This window comes from Oryctolagus cuniculus, chromosome 14 (genome assembly GCF_051225735.1).
Source record: "Oryctolagus cuniculus isolate XC-2025 breed Fujian yellow rabbit chromosome 14, ASM5122573v1, whole genome shotgun sequence".
Classification (NCBI taxonomy): Eukaryota; Metazoa; Chordata; class Mammalia; order Lagomorpha; family Leporidae; genus Oryctolagus; species Oryctolagus cuniculus.
In genome coordinates this window covers 9,174,320-9,192,800 of record NC_142880.1, presented here as the reverse complement: position 1 = coordinate 9,192,800, position 18,481 = coordinate 9,174,320, and the positions used below count along the sequence as shown (strand labels likewise).

General features: G+C 39.7%; 1 long non-coding RNA gene across 3 annotated transcripts in view; it reads left to right on the top strand.

Moving 5' to 3' along the window:
* LOC149122234 (uncharacterized) overlaps positions 1–18,481 on the top strand; it is a 335,113-nt gene that overhangs the window by 134,841 nt on the left and 181,791 nt on the right. The window lies entirely within an intron of this gene.

Below are 18,481 nucleotides of genomic sequence, written 5' to 3'. Positions count from 1 at the left end.
TTGTGGGTGGGAGTGAAGTCATCGGGGTGGGGGGGAGCCAATGTAATCCATAAGCTGTACTTTGGAAATCTATATTCATTAAATAAAAGTTAAAAAAAATATTACACAGTCAACACAATTAGTTAAGTGAAACAGCCTTTGATGTAAAAAAATAAGTACTTTGGCTGGAAATTCTCACCAGAGCTGACTGATTAAATGTTAGCATCTAATTTTTTCTCTTTATATGCATGGCAGAATGTGTTGTGATTGGAACTGTGTTGTATTCCTATCTTTTGGTCTCCCAATGCCAATGTTTTTAAGAACTTAAACTTTATTTCTCCAGAATTAAAAAATTTATTTAGGGAAATTTTATTTCATGAAACACAAATTAAGTGATACATTGTTATACAAAGTTTATGCCCATGAAATATTCAGATTATCTTTAAAATGTTTAGTTGAAAGGCAGAGTGACAGAGAGAGAGAGACAGAAAAAGATTTTCCATCTACTGATTTACTCCCCAGATGCCTGCACCAGCTGGAGTTGAGCCAGGTCAAAGCCACCAGGAACTCAGTCTGGTTCTCCCAGGTAGGTGGTAGGGACCCAACTCTTTGAGTCATCACCTGCTGCTTCCCAAGGTGTGCATTAGCAGGGAACTACAACGGGAAATAGAGCCAGGACTCAAATCCAGGCTCTCCTACACGGGATTGGGGAATCCCAAACAGCATCTGAACTGCTGTGCCAAATGCTGCCTCAAATGATCTTTTTTTTTTTTTAATTTTATATTTGACAGAGAGAGACAGAGAGAAAGGTCTTCCTTCAGTTGGTTCACTCCCCAAATGTCCACCACAGCCGGCACTGCGCTGATCCGTCGCCAGAAGCCAGGTGCCTCTTCCTGGTCTCCCATGCGGGTGCAGGCGCGCAGGGACTTGGCCCTCCTCCACTGCCTTCCCGGGCCACAGCAGAAAGCTGGATTGGAAGTGGAGCAGCTGGGACTAGAACCCGGTGCCCATATGGGATGCTGGCACCACAGGTGGAGGATTAGCCAAGTGAGCCATGGTGCTGACCCCCATCCTTTTTTTTCCCAAATGATCTTTTTACAGGACTTTAATGCCCAAACCTAACCTCTTGACCACTGTCTACCTCAGTCCATAAGTAGCTGTTTTTAAATAAAAATTTCCTTTGTTTTTATTGCAATGTTTTGTTTGCATTATACTGTGTGACATTTTTTATGTATAGAATCTTTATTATTTTTGCCATTCTGGGCACCCAGATTGCATATCTGAGCTGATTATGTTCTCATATCTAAAATAGAATATGGCAATTGTTTTACCAACTATTTGTCACTAAGAAATCAAAGAAAACATTATTAAGCTGGAAAGAAAAGGACTTCTAAGGTTTGAACTAATCATTAGATTAATTACATACAGTCTGTGTTTTTAATCATTAAAAAATGGTGGCTTGTGAATTTTCTAAATATTAAGGCATCAAAATAGTGCCTATACAAACTCTGTCTCTTTCTTATAATCACAGGATTTACTCATGCTTAATGAACAATTTTCAAATGTTTCTGTACTTCAGGGATGTGATATTTTTATAGGCAATTTCCTGAATGAAATACAATACCTGAAGCAATTTCTGAAATGTTCAAATGCCTTCTTTTTAAGTATTCTGTTCGGTTCCCCAAGATGGCTGGTTACTGTGTAGATGCAGCAACTGTACCTGCCCAGAGTCAAAACCCAAGGATCTTATGGACATCCATGTAGTTCATGATACATTTCTCCATCTTACAGATGTTTAATAGTGATGACAGCTTTGTATCTAAAAAGTAAGTATATGTATAAAATTTGTTTGCAAAATATTTGTTTTCTTTATCTGCAGTGACAAAATGCTCAGTAAATAATTCTTTATTTTTAATGTGCATACATGGACCAATGTGTTGAGGTGTTCCATACCTACTCTAACAAATCTAGGTGATATGACAGTGACTTTGTCTGAAATTGCTACATTTGATTTCCTGTAATATAGACCCAAGCTTACTCCAAGTAATGGCATAGTTAATTAAAACTGTATTTATGATATTTTATACTGAACTTCAGATTAATAAAATTGGTGCAGTATATCAAATCACCATTTTGTTATGATGAAAATAGTAAGAATGAGATGTATACTCATATGCAGGAGGAACTAAAAAAGTTCATGGAAATATAAGGAAAAGGTAAGCTTATTTTGGTGCAAGACATTTGAAATCCATGTGTAGTTTTTCAATAACATCCACTATCCATGGACTTTTTGAAGACTCCATATATGCATTCAAAAGATTGAGGAAGCTAAAGATGCATTGATCCTTAGAAGATTCCATAAGTGAACTGGTGAAAGAATGGGAAAGAACCACTGGAACACTGATGCAGTTGAGTGTAATTTACCTCAACTGGAAGAAAGGCACATCTCCTAGAATGACAGAATATTTTCACATGACTTTGTTTTGAAGTTTCTGAAAGTTTGGGTGTTGATACTAGATTTGCTGCATTGACCATTGTAACAGTCATATGTTTCAGCACATTGTTAATATTCTTTTGTTATGTTCTGAGGGAGGGTATAAAAACTTAGATTTGGGCTGGTGCCGTGGCTCACTTGGCTAATCCTCTGCCTGCGGCGCCGGCACACCGGGTTCCAGTCCCCACTGGGGCGCCGGATTCTGTCCCAGATGCTCCTCTTCCAGTCCAGCTCTCTGCTGTGGCCCGGGAAGGCAGTGGAGGATGGCCCAAGTGCTTGGGCCCTGCACCCACATGGGAGACCAGGAGGAAGCACCTGGCTCCTGGCTTGGAATCTGTGCAGTGACCCGGCTGTGGCGGCCATTTGGGGGGTGAACCAACCATTCTTTCTGTCTCTCTTTGTCTAATTCTGCCTGTCAAGAAAAAAAAAATCTTAGATTTTGTTTTTTCTTGCCCCCTATTGTAGTCTATCCTGTCCTGCTGAAAACCTGGCTTTGTGAGCCTCCAGTTAGTTGTCTGTCTGGTTAGGGAGTTCCATTGTTTACACTTTGAATTCCTAATTCCACTCAAAGAGTTTGGAGAAGTGATTGTTCACAGTGGAATGATGTGGCAGCCAATTCTGAAGCCTGCATAATTGTGTTTCTAGAACCCTGTCTCCATTGCAGCCGATTTGCATGTCCTGTGTATCCACTATTAGGTGTTCTGAGAGAATGGCTGTTCTGGGATCACCAAGGTGACCAGAGGCAGGAGGGAACAAGAGGATCTCAGGGTAGGTGATGAGGGGTCCATCACTGGGCCTCCCGTTCTGAGCCTGTAGTGGTGACAGTGCAACTGTGTTTGCCCTTGAAGTTTCCACATGTTAAAAATCACCTGTAAAAAAAAAAAAAAAGGCCGGCGCTGCGGCTCACTAGGCTAATCCTCCACCTTGTGGCGCCGGCACACCAGGTTCTAGTCCCGGTCGGGGCACCAGATTCTGTCCCGGTTGCCCCTCTTCCAGGCCAGCTCTCTGCTGTGGCCAGGGAGTGCAGTGTAAGATGGCCCAAGTGCTTGGGCCCTGCACCCCATGGGAGACCAGGAGAAGCACCTGGCTCCTGCCATCAGATCAGCACGGTGCCCCAGCCGCAGCGCGCTGGCCGTGGCGGCCATTGGAGGGTGAACCAACGGCATAGGAAGACCTTTCTCTCTGTCTGTCTCTCTCACTGTCCACTCTGCCTGTAAAAAAAAAAATCACACCTGTCACCAGATATCTGGGGCATGAATGTTACGTAAAGAGGTTTTTAACTGTTTACTATTAATTCAATTAGCATTTTTTCTTAATAATTAACAGACTCCGTTTTGATTCCTCTCCAAATATCAATATTTACATTTAAGGAAATTCTTTTAATGATGGTAGAAACATCAATTAGGAAGAAAAATAATATATGTTTGTGAAAGTAATATTTGAAGAGAAAGTAGAAATAGTAGTCTTAAATATTATCAGTGAATTCCTTAGAGAAGTTATATGTTGAATAAAGATTTATCAAAAAGCTCTTTTACAAAATCCTTGATTGTCCAACAATTATAAATATTTTAAAGCCAGCCAGTAAGTTTTACATCGTCAAACGTTTTTTGTTTTTATTTTTGAAGTTGTTTTTTAAATTCTTTAAGATTTTATTTTTTTGCTGTTTTTTTTTTTATTTAGTAAGTATAAATTTCCAAAGTACAGTTAATGGATTACAATGCCCCCCCCCATAATTTCCCTCCCACTCGCACCCCTCCCATCTCCTGCTCCCTCTCCCATTCCATTCACATGAAGATACATTTTCAATTATCTTTATATACAGAAGATCGATTTAGTATATATTAAGTAAAGATTTCATCAATTTACACCCACACAGAAAAACAAAGTATAAAATACTGTTTCAGTACTAGTTATAGCATTACTTCACATTGGACAACACATTAAGGACAGATCCCACATGAGAAGTAAGTACACAGTGACTCCTGTTGTTGACTTAACAATTTGACACTCTTGTTTATGGCGTCAGTAATCTCCCTAGGCTCTAGTAAAGAGTTGTCAAGGCTATGGAAGCCTTTTGAGTTTGCTGACTTTGATCTTATTCCAACAGAGTCATAGTCAAAGTGGAAGTTCTCTCCTCCCTTCAGAGAAAGGTACCTCCTTCTTTGATGGCCCCATTCTTTCCACTGGGATCTCACTCACAGAGATCTTCCATTTAGGTCTTTTTTTTTTCCCCCAGTGTATCTAGGGTTTCCATGCCTAAAATACTCTCATGGGCTCTTCAGCCAGATCTGAATCCCTTAAGGGCTGATTCTGAGGATAGAGTGCTATTTAGGACATCTGCCATTCTATGAGTCTGCTGTGTATCCCGCTTCCCATGCTGGATTGTTCTTTCCCTTCTTGGTTCTATCAGTTAGTATTAGCAGACACTAGTCATGTTTGTGTATTCCCTTTGACTCTTAGACCTATCAGTGTGATCAATTGTGAACTGAAATTGATCACTTGGACTAGTGAGATGGTATTGGTACATGCCACCTTGATGGGATTGTATTGGAATCCCCTGGCATGATTCTAACTCCACCATTTGGGGCAAGTCCAATTGAGCATATCCCAAATTGTACACCTATTCCCTCTCTTATTCCCACTCATATATTTAAGAGGGATCACTCTTCAGTTAAAATACAAACACCTCAGAATAATTGTGTGTTAATTACAGAGTTCAACCAATAGTACTAGAACAAAACAAAGAAAAAATACTAAAATGGATAAAGTATTACATTGTACATCAACAGTCAGGACAAGAGCAGATCAAGTCACTGTTTCTCATAGTGTCCATTTCACTTCAACAGGTTTCCCCTTTGGTGCTCAGTCAGTTGTCACCGATCAGGGAGAACATATGATATTTGTCTCTTTGGGACTGCCTTAATTCACTCAGCATAATGTTTTCCAGATTCCTCCATCTTGTTGCAAATGACTGGATTTCGTTATTTTTGACTACTGTATAGTATTCTATAGAGTACATGTCCCATAATTTCTTTATCCAGTCTACTGTTTATGGGCATTTAGGTTGGCTCCAGGTCTTAGCTATTGTGAATTGAGCTGCAATAAACATTAATGTGCAGGCAGCTTGTTTGTTTGCCAATTTAATTTCCTTTGGGTAAATCCCAAGGAGTGGGATGGCTGGGTTGAATGGTAGGGTTATCTTCAGGTTTCTGAGGAATCTCCAGACTGACTTCCATAGTGGCTTGACCAGTTTGCATTCCCACCAACAGTGGGTTAGTGTCCCTTTTCCCCCACATCCTCGCCAGCATCTGTTGTTGGTAGATTTCTGTATGTGAGCCATTCTAACTGGGGTGAGGTGAAACCTCATTGTGGTTTTGATTTGCATTTCCCTGATTGCTAGTGATCTTGAACATTTTTTCATGTGTCTGTTGGTCATTTGGCTTTCCTCTTTTGAAAAATGTCTATTGAGGTCCTTGGCCCATCTGTTAAGTGGGTTGTTTGTTTTGATGTTGTGGAGTTTCTTGATCTCTTTGTAGATTCTGGTAATCAGCCCTTTATCTGTTGCATAGTTTGCAAATATTTTTTCCCATTCTGTCGGTTGTTTCTTTACTCTCCTGACTGTTTCTTATGCAGCACAGAAACTTCTCAATTTGATACAATCCCAAATGTTAATTTTGGCTTTGACTGCCTGCACCTCCAGGGTCCTTTCTAGGAACTCTTTGCCAGTGCCTATATCTTGCAGGGTTTCTCCAATGCTCTCTAATAATTTGATGGTGTCAGGTCGTAGATTTAAGTCTTTAATCCATGTTGAGTGAATTTTTGTGTAAGGTGAAAGGTAGGGGTCTTGCTTCATGATTCTGCACGTAGAAATCCAGTTTTCCCAGCACCATTTATTGAAAAGACTGTCCTTACTCCAGGGATTGGTTTTAGATCCTTGATCAAATATAAGTTGGCTGTAGATGTTTGGATTGATATCTCGTGTTTCTATTCTGTTCCATTGGTCTATCCATCTGTTTCTGTACCAGTACCATGCTGTTTTGATTACAACTACCCTGTAGTATGTCCTGAAATCTGGCATTGTGATGCCTCCAGCTTTGTTTTTGTTGTACAAGATTGCTTTAGCTATTCAAGGTCTTCTGTGTCTCCATATGAATTTCAGCATCATTTTTTCCAGGTCTGAAAAGAATGTCTTCAGTATTTTGATTGGTATCACATTGAATCTGTAAATTGCTTTTGGGAGAATGGTCATTTTGATGATATTGATTCTTCCAATCCATGAGCATGGAAGATTTCTCCATTTTTTGGTATCCTCTTCTATTTCTTTCTTAAGGTTTTGTAGTTTTCATCATAGAGATCTTTAACGTCCTTGTTTAAGTTTATTCCAAGGTATTTGATTGTTTCTGTAGCTATTGTGAATGGGATTGATCTTAGAAGTTCTTCCTCAGCCGTGGCATTGCCTGTGTATACAAGAGCTGTTGATTTTTGTGCATTGATTTTTTTTTTTGACAGGCAGAGTGGACAGTGAGAGAGAGAGGGACAAAGAGAAAGGTCCTCCTTTGCCGTTGGTTCACCCTCCAATGGCTGCCGTGGCCGGCGCACTGCGCTGACCCAATGACAGGAGCCAGGTACTTATTTTTATTTATTTATTTATTTATTTTGACAAGCAGAGTGGACAGTGAGAGAGAGGCAGACAGAGAGAGAAAGGTCTTCCTTTGCCGTTGGTTCACCCTCCAATGGCCGCCGCTGCAGCCAGTGCACCGCGCTGATCCGATGGCAGGAGCCAGGATCCAGGTGCTTTTCCCGGTCTCCCATGGGGTGCAGGGCCCAAGCACCAGGGCCATCTTCCACTGCACTCCCTGGCCATAGCAGAGAGCTGGCCTGGAAGAGGGGCAACCGGGACAGAATCCGGCGCCCCGACTGGGACTAGAACCCGGTGTGCCAGTGCCGCAAGGTGGAGGATTAGCCTATTGAGCCACGGTGCCGGCTAGGAGCCAGGTACTTATCCTGGTCTCCTATGGGGTGCAGGGCCCAAGTTCTTGGGCCATCCTCCACTGTGCATTGATTTTATACCCTGCTACTTTGCCAAACTCCTCTATGATTTCCAATAGTCTCTTCGTATAGTTCTTTGGATCCCTTAAGTAAAGAATCATATCATCTGCAAAAAGGGATAGTTTGACTTATTCCTTCCCAATTTGTATCCCTTTAATGTCTTTTTCTTGCCTAATAGCTCTGGCTAAAACTTTGAGATCTATATTGAATAGCACTGGTGAGAGTGGGCATCCCTGTCTGGTACCAGATCTCAGTGGAAATGCTTCCAACTTTTCCCCATTCAATAGGATGTTGGTTGTGGGTTTTTCATAGATTGCTTTGATTGTATTGAGGAATGTTCCTTCCAAACCCAGTTTGCTTAGAGTTTTCATCATGAAAGGATGTTGTATTTTATCAAATGCTTTCTCGGCGTCTATTGAGATAATCATACGGTTTTTCTTCTGCAGTCTGTTAATGTGGTGTATCACGTTGATTGTTTTGCTCACATTGAACCATCCCTGCATACCAGGGATAAATCCCACTTGGTCTGGGTGGATGATCTTTCTGATGTGTTGTTACATTCTATTGGCGAGAATTTTATTGAGGATTTTTGCATCTATGTTCATCAGGGATATTGGTCTGTAATTCTCTTTCAATGCTGCATCTTTTTCCGGCTTAGGAATTAAGGTGATGCTGGCTTCATAGAAAGAATTTGGGAGGATTCCCTGTTTTTTGTTTGTTCTGAATAGTTTGAGAAGAATTGGAGTTAGTTCTTTTTAAATGTCTGGTAAAATTCAGCAGTGAATCCATCTGGCCCTAGGCTTTTCTTTGTTGGGATGGCCTTTATTAGTGTTTCCGTTTCTGTCTCAGTTATGGGTCTGTTTAGGTTTTCTATGTCTTCCTAGTTCAATTTAGGTAGGTTGCATGTGTCCAGGAATCTTTCCATTTCTGATAGGTTTCCCTGTTTGCTGGCATACAAGTTCTTGTAGTAATTTCTGATGATTCTTTTTATTTCTGTGGTGTCTTGTTACATTTCCTTTTTCGTCTCTGATTTTATTGATTTGGGTCTTTTCTTTTTTTAGTTAGTTGGGCCAATGGGGTGTCCATTTTGTTTATTTTTTCAAAAAACCAGCTCCTCGTTTGGCTGATTTCTTGTAATTTTTTTTTATTCATTCCTGTTGATTTCTTCTCTGATTTTAATTATTTCTCTTCTCCTACTAGATTTGGGTCTGGTTTGCTGAAGATTTTCTAGATCCTTGAGATGCATTGAAAGCTCATCTATTTGGTGCCTTTCCAATTTCTTGATGTAGGCACCTATTGATATAAACTTTCCTCTTAACACTGCTTTTGCTGCGTCCCATAAGTTTTGGTATGTTGTGCTGTTATCCTCATTTACTTCCAGAAAATTTTTGATTTCTCTTTTAATTTCTTCTATGACCCATTGTTCATTCAGGAGCATGTTGTTCAATCTCCATGTGTTTGCGTATGCTCTAGGGATTCCTGAGTTGCTAATTTCCAACTTCATTCCTTTATGGTCTGAGAAGCTGCATGGTATGATTCTAATTCTTTTGAATTTGCTGAGACTTGCTTTATGGCCTAGTATGTGGTCAATCCTAGAGAAGGTTCCATGTACTGCTAGAAGTATGTAAATGCTTTCTGTGTAGGAGTGAAAGTTCTGTATATACCTATTAGATCCATTTGGGCTGTAGTGTCATTTAAATCTACTGTCTCCTTGTTGATCTTCTGTCCTGTTGATGTGTGTATTTCTGAGAGTGGAGTATTGAAGTCCCCCAGTACTATTGTATTGGGGTCTAAGTCTCCCTTTAAGTCCCTTAACAAATCTTTTAAATAAACCAGTGCCCTGTAGTTAGGTGCATATACATTGATAATAGTTATATCTTCCTGTTGAATTGATCCCTTAATCATTATATAGTGTCCCTCTTTGTCTCTCTTAACAGTTTTTGTGGTAAAGTTTATGTTGTCTGATATTAAGATTGCTACGCCTGCTCTTTTTTCATTTCTGTTGGCATGGAATATCTTTTTGCAGCCTTTCACTTTCAGTCTGTATGGATCTTTGTTGGAAAGATGAGTTTCTTGTAAGCAGCAAATAGATGGGTTTTGTTCCTTAACCCAATCAGCCAATCGGTGTCTTTTAACTTGACAGTTCAGGCCATTCACGTTCAATGTGACTATTGATAAGTGGTAGCTTTGCCCTGCCATTTGCCAAAGATATTTTCTAATATATGCTTTGAACTTCCTGTGATCTTTTGCTGTGAGGTTTCCTTCCTTTACCTTCTTTCATATTGATGACCGTGTTTCTGTGTTTCTGTGTGCAACACATCTTTAAGCATCTTTTGCAGGGCTGGATGAGTGGCGACAAATTCTTTCAGCTTCTGTTTGCTATGAAAAGTCTTTATTTCACCTTCATTCACAAATGATAGCTTTGCAGGATATAATATTCTGGGCTAGCAGTTTTTCTTTCTTAGTACCTGGGCTATGTCTCGCCATTCCCTTCTAGCTTGTAGGGTTTCTCATGAGAAGTCAGCTGTGAGTCTAATTGGAGATCCTCTGAGAGTAATCTGACGTTTCTCTCTTGCACATTTTAGGATCTTTTCTTTCTGTTTCACCGTGGTGAGTTTAATTACAATGTGTCATGGTGAGGATCTCTTTGGTCATGTTTACTAGGGGTTCTATGTGCTTCCTGTACTAGGATGTCTCTGTCCTTCTCCAAACCTGGGAAATTTTCTGCTATTATCTCACTAAAAAGGCCTTCTAATCCTTTCTCCCTCTCCATGCCTTCAGAAACTCCTAGAACCCAAATGTTGGATTTTTTAATAGTATCCTGTAGATTCCAGACAATATTTTTTAGATTTCTAATTTCCTCTTTCTTTTCTTTTTTTTTTTAACTTTTATTTAATGAATATAAATTTCCAAAGTACAGAACATGGATTACAATGGCTTCCCCCCCCCATAACGTCCCTCCAACCCGCAACCCTCCCCTATCCACTCCCTCTCCCCTTCCATTCACATCAAGATTCATTTTTGATTCTCTTTATATACAGAAGATCAGTTTAGCATACATTAAGTAAAGATTTCAACAGTTTGCTCCCACACAGAAACATAAAGTGAAAAGTACTGTTTGAGTACTAGTTATAGCATTAAATCTCAATATACAGCACACTAAGGCCAAAGATCCTACATGAGGAGTAAGTGCACAGTGACTCCTGTTGTTGACTTAACAAATTGACGCTCTTGTTTATGGCCTCAGTAATCACCCTAGGCTCTTGTCATGAGCTGCCAAGGCTATGGAAGCCCCCTGAGTTCACTGACTCTGATAATTTTTAGACAAGGCCATGGTCAAAGTAGAAGTTCTCTCCTCCCTTCAGAGAAAGGTACCTCCTTCTTTGATGACCTGTTCTTTCCACTGGGATCTCACTCGTGGAGATCTTTCATTTAGGTTTTTTTTCCCCCCCAGAGTGTCTTGGCTTTCCATGCCTGTTCTTTTCTTTGGTTTGACTGTATACTTTCCTGTTCTCTGTCTTCTAAGTCTGATATTCTCTCTTCTGCTTCACCCATTTTGTTTCTGAGGTTCTCTAATGTGTTTGTCATTTGATCTATTGAATTCTTCATTTCATTATGATTTCTCATCACTATCACAGTTTCATGTTCTACTAGTTGTTTCATTTCATTTTTATTCCTCCTTAATATTTCATTTTCATGAGAAAGATTTTTCTATCTTGTCCATTAAGGATTTCTGTAGTTCAAGAATTTGTTTTTGAGAACTTAATGTTCTTATCAATTTTGAGATCCGCTTCTTGCATTTCTTCTATCTCGTCATCTTCATAATCTTGAATTGGGTGTCTTTTTCATTTGGGGGCGTCCTAGTGTCTTCCTTGTTCTTGTTACCTCAGTTTTTGCGTTTCTTGTTTGGCATATTGGAGATATTCTTTGGTTTCTTCACTGTGGTGTTTTTTCTTGTTATACTATGACTCCAGATTAAGTGGACTGTGCTTTTGATGGAGCCTTAGAGGCTTGAGATGGGTGTGGCCTGAGAGCTCTGTTTGGTTCCTCAGGGTTAGGGGTGTGCCAAAGGTGACACTCCCAGGTTAGGCGTGGTAAATCTCTCTCTCTCTTTTTTTGATTCAAAAGGGAAGTAATTCTGCACAGCTGAACGGAATTGGAGGTCGTTAGCAGGCAAATGATAAACCCACAGGAGCCAGAGATAGGAAGCTCTTTCCCAAAGACTACACAGGGAATCTGTATTGCCCTCAGTGTGGGCTCAAATTATCCTGCAGTCTCCCACTGGGTTGCCAAGGTTACGGAATTGTAGCATCTCTGGAGAGTAGTCACGTGAATTCTGTGAGTTCTCTCCCCCACCATCTCTTTTTTCACAGTCTCAGTTCAGTAGCAGCACACATTCACTAGGTCCTAATCTTCTGTTATTTCATCCTCCTACCCCGCAGAGTCAGATTTTTCTGCTAGGCTGAGGGCTGGTGCAGACCTGAGGTCGCCCTGCTTATGACATATGTCCAAGATGGCACCTGCTCTTTGTCTTACTCGCCTTTGAGAGGTGAGCGGAGAGAGAGAAACTCGTGTTTGTATCAGTCACTTTTTTTTCTCTCTCTCTCTCTCTTCTAGTTAGCCTGGTGAACTTTTCCCCATGGGGTTTCAGGCCTCGTTCCCTCTCGTCTCCTCTTTCCGCTTTCCTGCCGGTTTTTCGGGCTATTGAGATTCGGCTCACCTCACGTTCCAGCGCTTGTGTGTTGAGTCTGCCTCTGGTGTCCTGAACTGTGGGCTCCCATGCTCTCCACGCAGGTCCGCTGTGAATCACGCGTTCCGGAAGAGTTTCCTCTGCTGTTTCTTCCCCTACTCTTCCTTGAACCTGCAGTATCTCCACTTTTATTAAACTGTCTGTTCCCGGACTATCAGTGTGCTCCCTTCCTGTTCTGCCATCTTGCCGCTTGTCTCTTGAAGTTTTTAATATAGTGCATAGCATACAATGCTAGTGGGGCCGTCTTACAATGTTTCCAGTACAGATAATCTTCCAATCAGGAGAAAAGTCTGCCTAGGAAGTTTTTATCATAGTTCAGATGAGATGAAGGCTGACAAGGAATACAGGGTTCTAAAGGAGATGGATAATGGGTGCTCTTGGCAAAGAGAGGGGCATTCTGAAAGAATTTAGTAGCCTTCTATGTTCTGCTTTCAAAACAAAGAAATTCATAAATAAGGATTTAAAAAAGTCAAATAGGAAAAAACAAAGCTATAAATTATTGAAACTTTATTTATAATGTGTTAATCAGAGGACAATAACATGGTAAAAAGTCTTGTGTAGGTCTGAGTGTAGAAGTGCCACAAGAGCCGCATACCACTGACCTAGCTGATTACACAGTACTTGTGTTTATAAAGCCTTCCTGTTGCTTTCTGTATGCTCTCTGCTTACAGACTGCTAGAGTGCTTTCTTTCTGTCTTCTCCAATCCTTTGCTGCCACAATTGAGCAGAAAATATTAAATATCAAATTGATATTAAACAGTAAATTAGACTTTTATATTCTTCAAAGAGTGTGAATTTGTCTTTACTGGAGATAGATAAGCAGTGTGCATTTCTTCCAAATTTTTATCTTTATATGCGTTTTTCCTAGTTTATCCTTTTGTCATTGTCTTCCATGAGAGAGAGGACAAGTGAACTCCTAGATTTCATACAAACGTGGACTGGGAAGTGTTTATAAACTAACTCTCCTATAAATGGTAGAGGAGGAGCTGTGTTTTATAATGGGTTTAAATGTCTGTAATTTATATGATATAAATATGATGACTGATTTCAAACTATCACCATCATGGCACTGAGCGCAGAACTGGGAAGAAATGTGCACAATTTTCTCTAATGAGCTTGTGCAAGCCAGCTCCAGAACACTATCAGCTTAAATGTCTTTTTTGAAAGGAAATTTTATTTTTTAATTTTTAAGTCTTCTTCCTCAAATTACTGACAGCAAATAAGGTATGTTCCATAGATTATTCACAAAAAGAATATATGTGTGTGTATATCTTTATTAATTTTTAAATCTGAGATGCAGAAAGAGGAACAGAGAGATACGTAGAGAGCTCCCACCCTCTGGTCTACATCCCAGTTGTCTGAAAAGCCAGTGCTGGGTCAGGCCAAAGCCGGGAGGCAGGAACTCAGTCCAGGTACCCTGTGTGGGTGGAAAGGACTCAATCACTGGGCTGTAATCTGCCTTCCAAGATCTTCATTGGTGGGTTCCTGAAAGCCGGAGCTGAGGCTGGACGTGGAACAAGGTACTCCTGTGTGGGAATCAAGAGTCTTAACTGCATCTTAACTACCAGAGCAAACATCTAGCTTGACATTTTTAAACTAATGAATGTAAAATGTCAGAGTGGGCATTGCAGTGCAGCAGGTTAAATCACTGCTTGGGGTGCCTGCATCCCATATTGGAATGTCCAGCTCATGCCAGGGTTATTTTGCAGTTCCAATGAAACTTACTCATGCATCCTGGGAAGCAGCAAGTACGTGGGTTCCATCCACATAGGAGACCCAGATGGGGTTCCTGGATCCTGGTTCCACCTGGTCCAGCCCCTGCTGTTTCAGGCATTACGGATGTGAACAGGAATGGAAGTTGGCTGTTTGTACTCTTTCTCTCCCTCCATCCCTCCCTTTCTCCTCCCCCGTCCCTTCCATCCCTGTTTCTCCTTCCTTCTCTATCTCTTTGCCTTTCAAATTAAAATATATATCTTTAAAATAATCTGGCAATTTTCTCTTAGTATTTTCTAAGTAATTTCATGTTTTCAGCTTCGTAAAATTATATAACAATCTGCTTCTGTATAATCACAGCATGAAATAAATTCTAAAATAAAATATACAGAAAAATTAATAAATCCTAGGAGTTGCTACATTAAGGCTATAATAGTTATTGAATCTACATTATGTGACCATATTTTATGTTTGGTAATTCTGGAAATGTAAAGTAAAATTTATTACTTACAACATGTTGGGACCGGCACTGTGGCGTAGTGAGTAAAGCTATCACCTGCAGTGCCAGCATCCCATATGGCCATTCCACTTCTGATCCAGCTCTCTGCTGTGGCCTGGTATAGCAGTGGAAGATGGCTTCAGTGCTTGGGCCCCTTCACCCATGTGGGAGACCTGGAAGAAGCTCCTGGCTCCTGGCTTTGGATCGGCACAGCTCTGGCTGTTGTGGCCAACTGGGGAGTGAACCAGTGGATGGAAGACCTCTCTCTCTCTCTGCCTCTCCTTCTCTCTCTGTGTTAACTCTGACTTTGAACTAAATAAATAAGGGACCGGCGCTGTGGCATAGCAGATAAAGCTGCCACCTCCAGTGCCGGCATCCCATATGGGTGCCAGTTCAAGTCCTGGCTGCTCCACTTCTGATCCAGCTCTCTGCCGTGGCCTGGGAAGGCCGTGGAGGGTGGCTCAGGTGCTTGGGCTCCTGAACCCATGTGGGAGACCTGGAGGAAGCTCCTGGCTCCTGGCTTCAGTTTGGTGCAGCTCCAGCCATTGCGGCCAATTGGGAAGTGAATCAGTGGATGGAGGACCTTCCCTCCCTCCCTCCCTCCCTCCCTCCCTCCCTCCCTCCCTCTCTCTCTCTCTGACTCTCCTCCTCTCCCTGTGTAACTCTTTCTTTCAAATAAATAAATAAATCTTAAATAAATAAATAAATAAATCAAAAGAATCTAAGGAATTTCTCATATCCTATGTAATTATCTCAAAACAATTTTGATGGAAATATCCTTATTATAGGTAAGAAAACTAAGGAAAAGCAGAGCTCCTAATTTGCTCAAATTACAAATTGAGCTTAAATTGTAATGGCATAAACTCCATCCTTATTCCATTGTACTTCTATGATTTGTTGCCTCAATAAGTATTCTTGAATGCTGTGCGAGTTAAGCACATATAGGGATGGTTCACAAGTTAACGATTTATAAGAACCTTTAATATAGGAGACAGCAGAGGCAGCTGTACAGAAGACTGTAATCTTGAAGGCATGTGTTTGCAAGGCTTAAATAATATATTTGACAACTCAAGGATTCAGCAGTCCAGTTTGAGAAAGCAAAGATCTATAAACAATGACAATTTAAGGAGAAAGAATAGTTAGTTTTCTATGAAAGTAATTGATGGGAATATGGAGGTTCCATTGGCCCCATCAAGAGGCTTTTTAGTGATTTTGGAGATGTTCAGAGGAAGGCAGAGCCCAGGATATGAAAAGATGAGAGCTTATTGAGAGATACTTGCAAACTGTGATTCATAGGAATTCCCTGAATTTGTGTAAGGAAGTGAAAGAGTGGTGGGAGCTGCCGCTGCAGGGCTCCATTGGACACTGCTGTGGGTTTTGCTATCTGGCAGCTGCCTTCCCTGGAAAATTGCTGTGTGAGTTGCCTCACTGCAGGAAAATACTGGCCCCCCTTCTCCTATTGTGCTCATATTTATGCTCATATATTAGGCAGGGTCAGGATTTCTCTGGTCTTTCTCCTTCCTTGCCCAGTTGTATTTTCTCTCGGATCTTCTCCCAGTAAGTTTTTCCCATAAAATTCCTGTCCCAAACTCCACTGTAGGCAGTATGTGAAGCACGTCTTCATGTTATAACTGAAAGGTGTCATGGCATTATTTGTAACATGGCTGTATTGCGCTCATTCTGCTCCCAACATCTTGGACGTGATCTCTTGGTGACTTAGCCTCCCTCAGGATGGAAGAGAGCTTGCTAAGACAGTTTCCTGAAATAAATCTTACTTACAGATTTACTGTTGATCCTCTCAGAGTCCGAGTATCTTTGTTAAAGATGAGTAAGAAGTTCATTATAAACACATGTAAATATTCAACATGTAAATAGATTATGTATTCTTGCATATGCTTCTATGATAAGATTTGAAAAAGCATTATCATCCAACCACTTCTGTTGTATGAATCAGAAAATTTTCCTTATTTTGATTGTCACAAAGTAGATGACCTAGTTGTTCAGTTTTGCTAGAAAGAAGGAAAACAATGTATTATATATTATTTTTAAATCCATGCCGTGCTTTTATAGATACCTACAGATGAACTTATAAATTTATTGTATTTTTATTTTTCAAATATCTCATTTTCAATTTTAAGATACAAAGACATATTACAGAAAATGAAAAATTGCTGAAAATGTACTTTTAATTTTTATAGTGACATCAGTGCGTTGATAGAAATGATTATATGGTTAAGGGTTTTCGTTGACTGTAACTTAACTGTGATTTTGTATTATCTGCATGTAAGTTTTATAAAACTCTTTATTATTGTCTTTTTCATAGAACATTAACTTCCTCCAAACATAAAATATCAATCTAAGTTGATTATTTTATTTTGCTCTAAGAGAAATAACCCATTTTTTTCCCCTGCATTAAGCATCCAAACAATTGTATTGATGATGTTTCCCATTTTGGTTCCTGCTCCTTGCACATATATAGTGAAGTTGCAGTTTAAGTATCATTCACTGGAAAGATTCAATTTGGTCAAATACTTAACTTTTTCCAGTAAATAAAATTATATTGATTATACATTATATTATTAACTCTAACATAAAATTCCTTGGAAAAGTCATTCTTACTGATGAGGTAACACTGTTTTCTCCATCTCAGTAGTTGGTGTTCACTGAGATGTTCAAATCAGAGGTGTTGGAATTATCTTTTATTTCTCAAAGTTTTTTCATCTTTTCTGACTTCCTTACCTTGAAAATGCAGTTTTATTGCTAGGAAGTAACTGTTTTACCACCAAATATGAAGGTCTTGGAAAAGTTACTGGAAAATGCCCATGATAAAAATACATGCATTGATTTCAAAATAAGCTGATATTTTTATCATTTTCTCATGAACTTTTAGAAATAACCATATATATCTTGAATATATGTGCTTGGACTTAGACCCCAACATATATCAACACTTCTAGCTGTACTCTCATTATATTTCCAGTGTCTCACTGAGTCAATCTGCAGTGTTGCTTTTCAATAATGGTACTGCAATTGTATACAGTTATTCATAGTTCTTCTTGACAGCAATCTTACTGGCAATTTTAAATTATGAAAAAAGAATCTGACCTTATGAAATACTTAAATATTGATGTTTACTTTGCAAAATAGGAATTCAAAGAAAAATAATCCTTTCTTAGGAAAGACATATAAACTCATTTTCTGATATCAATACAGAAGGTTATTTGTATAAATCAACTAAAATTCATTACGTAAAATTGCTTGCTGGGGTGAGTTTTGTGGTGCTGCAGGTTAAGCTGCTATTTGAGACCCTCACATTCTGTGTCAGAGGACCAGTTCAAGGCAAGGCTGTTCCATTTCTAAACCAGCTTACTGCTGTAGAGTCCAAGAAAGCAGCAGATGATAGCTCATATGCTTGGGTCCCTGCCAACCTTATGGGAGATCCAGGTGATGTTCCTTGCTCCTGACTTTGACCCAGCCTACCACTGGTTATTGGCTGTTTGAGGAGTGAACCAGCACATGGAAAAATCTCTTTCTTCCCAATCATTCTGCATTTTAGGATGATAATAATGCAATTTTTAAGAAAGGCTTATCAAAGCCTAAGCAATAAAGTTTCTTGAATATAATAATATATCAGTAACTGTGAGAATAAAAGGTTCAATAAATATGCTGTTAAGTACTCATGAAAGTAAAACAAATGTCGAAAGAATGTTAAATTCAAAAAACTGTATTTCTTAACATTTTCATTCATATATAAGGTCTTATGTCTGGAAGAATTAAGCCTATCTTTAAAAATTGAGCTAAATTAATAAAAACAATGGATGTTTAAGAGTGGTAGCATAAAATAAGATAGGTCATACGTTTATATTTAAAGATCTTAATCTCCTTATTTACACAATTTAAAAACAATTTCCAAGTGTTACAAGGTCCTACAAAGTTACTTATATTTTGTCTCTGTACTGTTGTTAGGGGAAAACAGCAGTGGCGGAGAAATTATTGA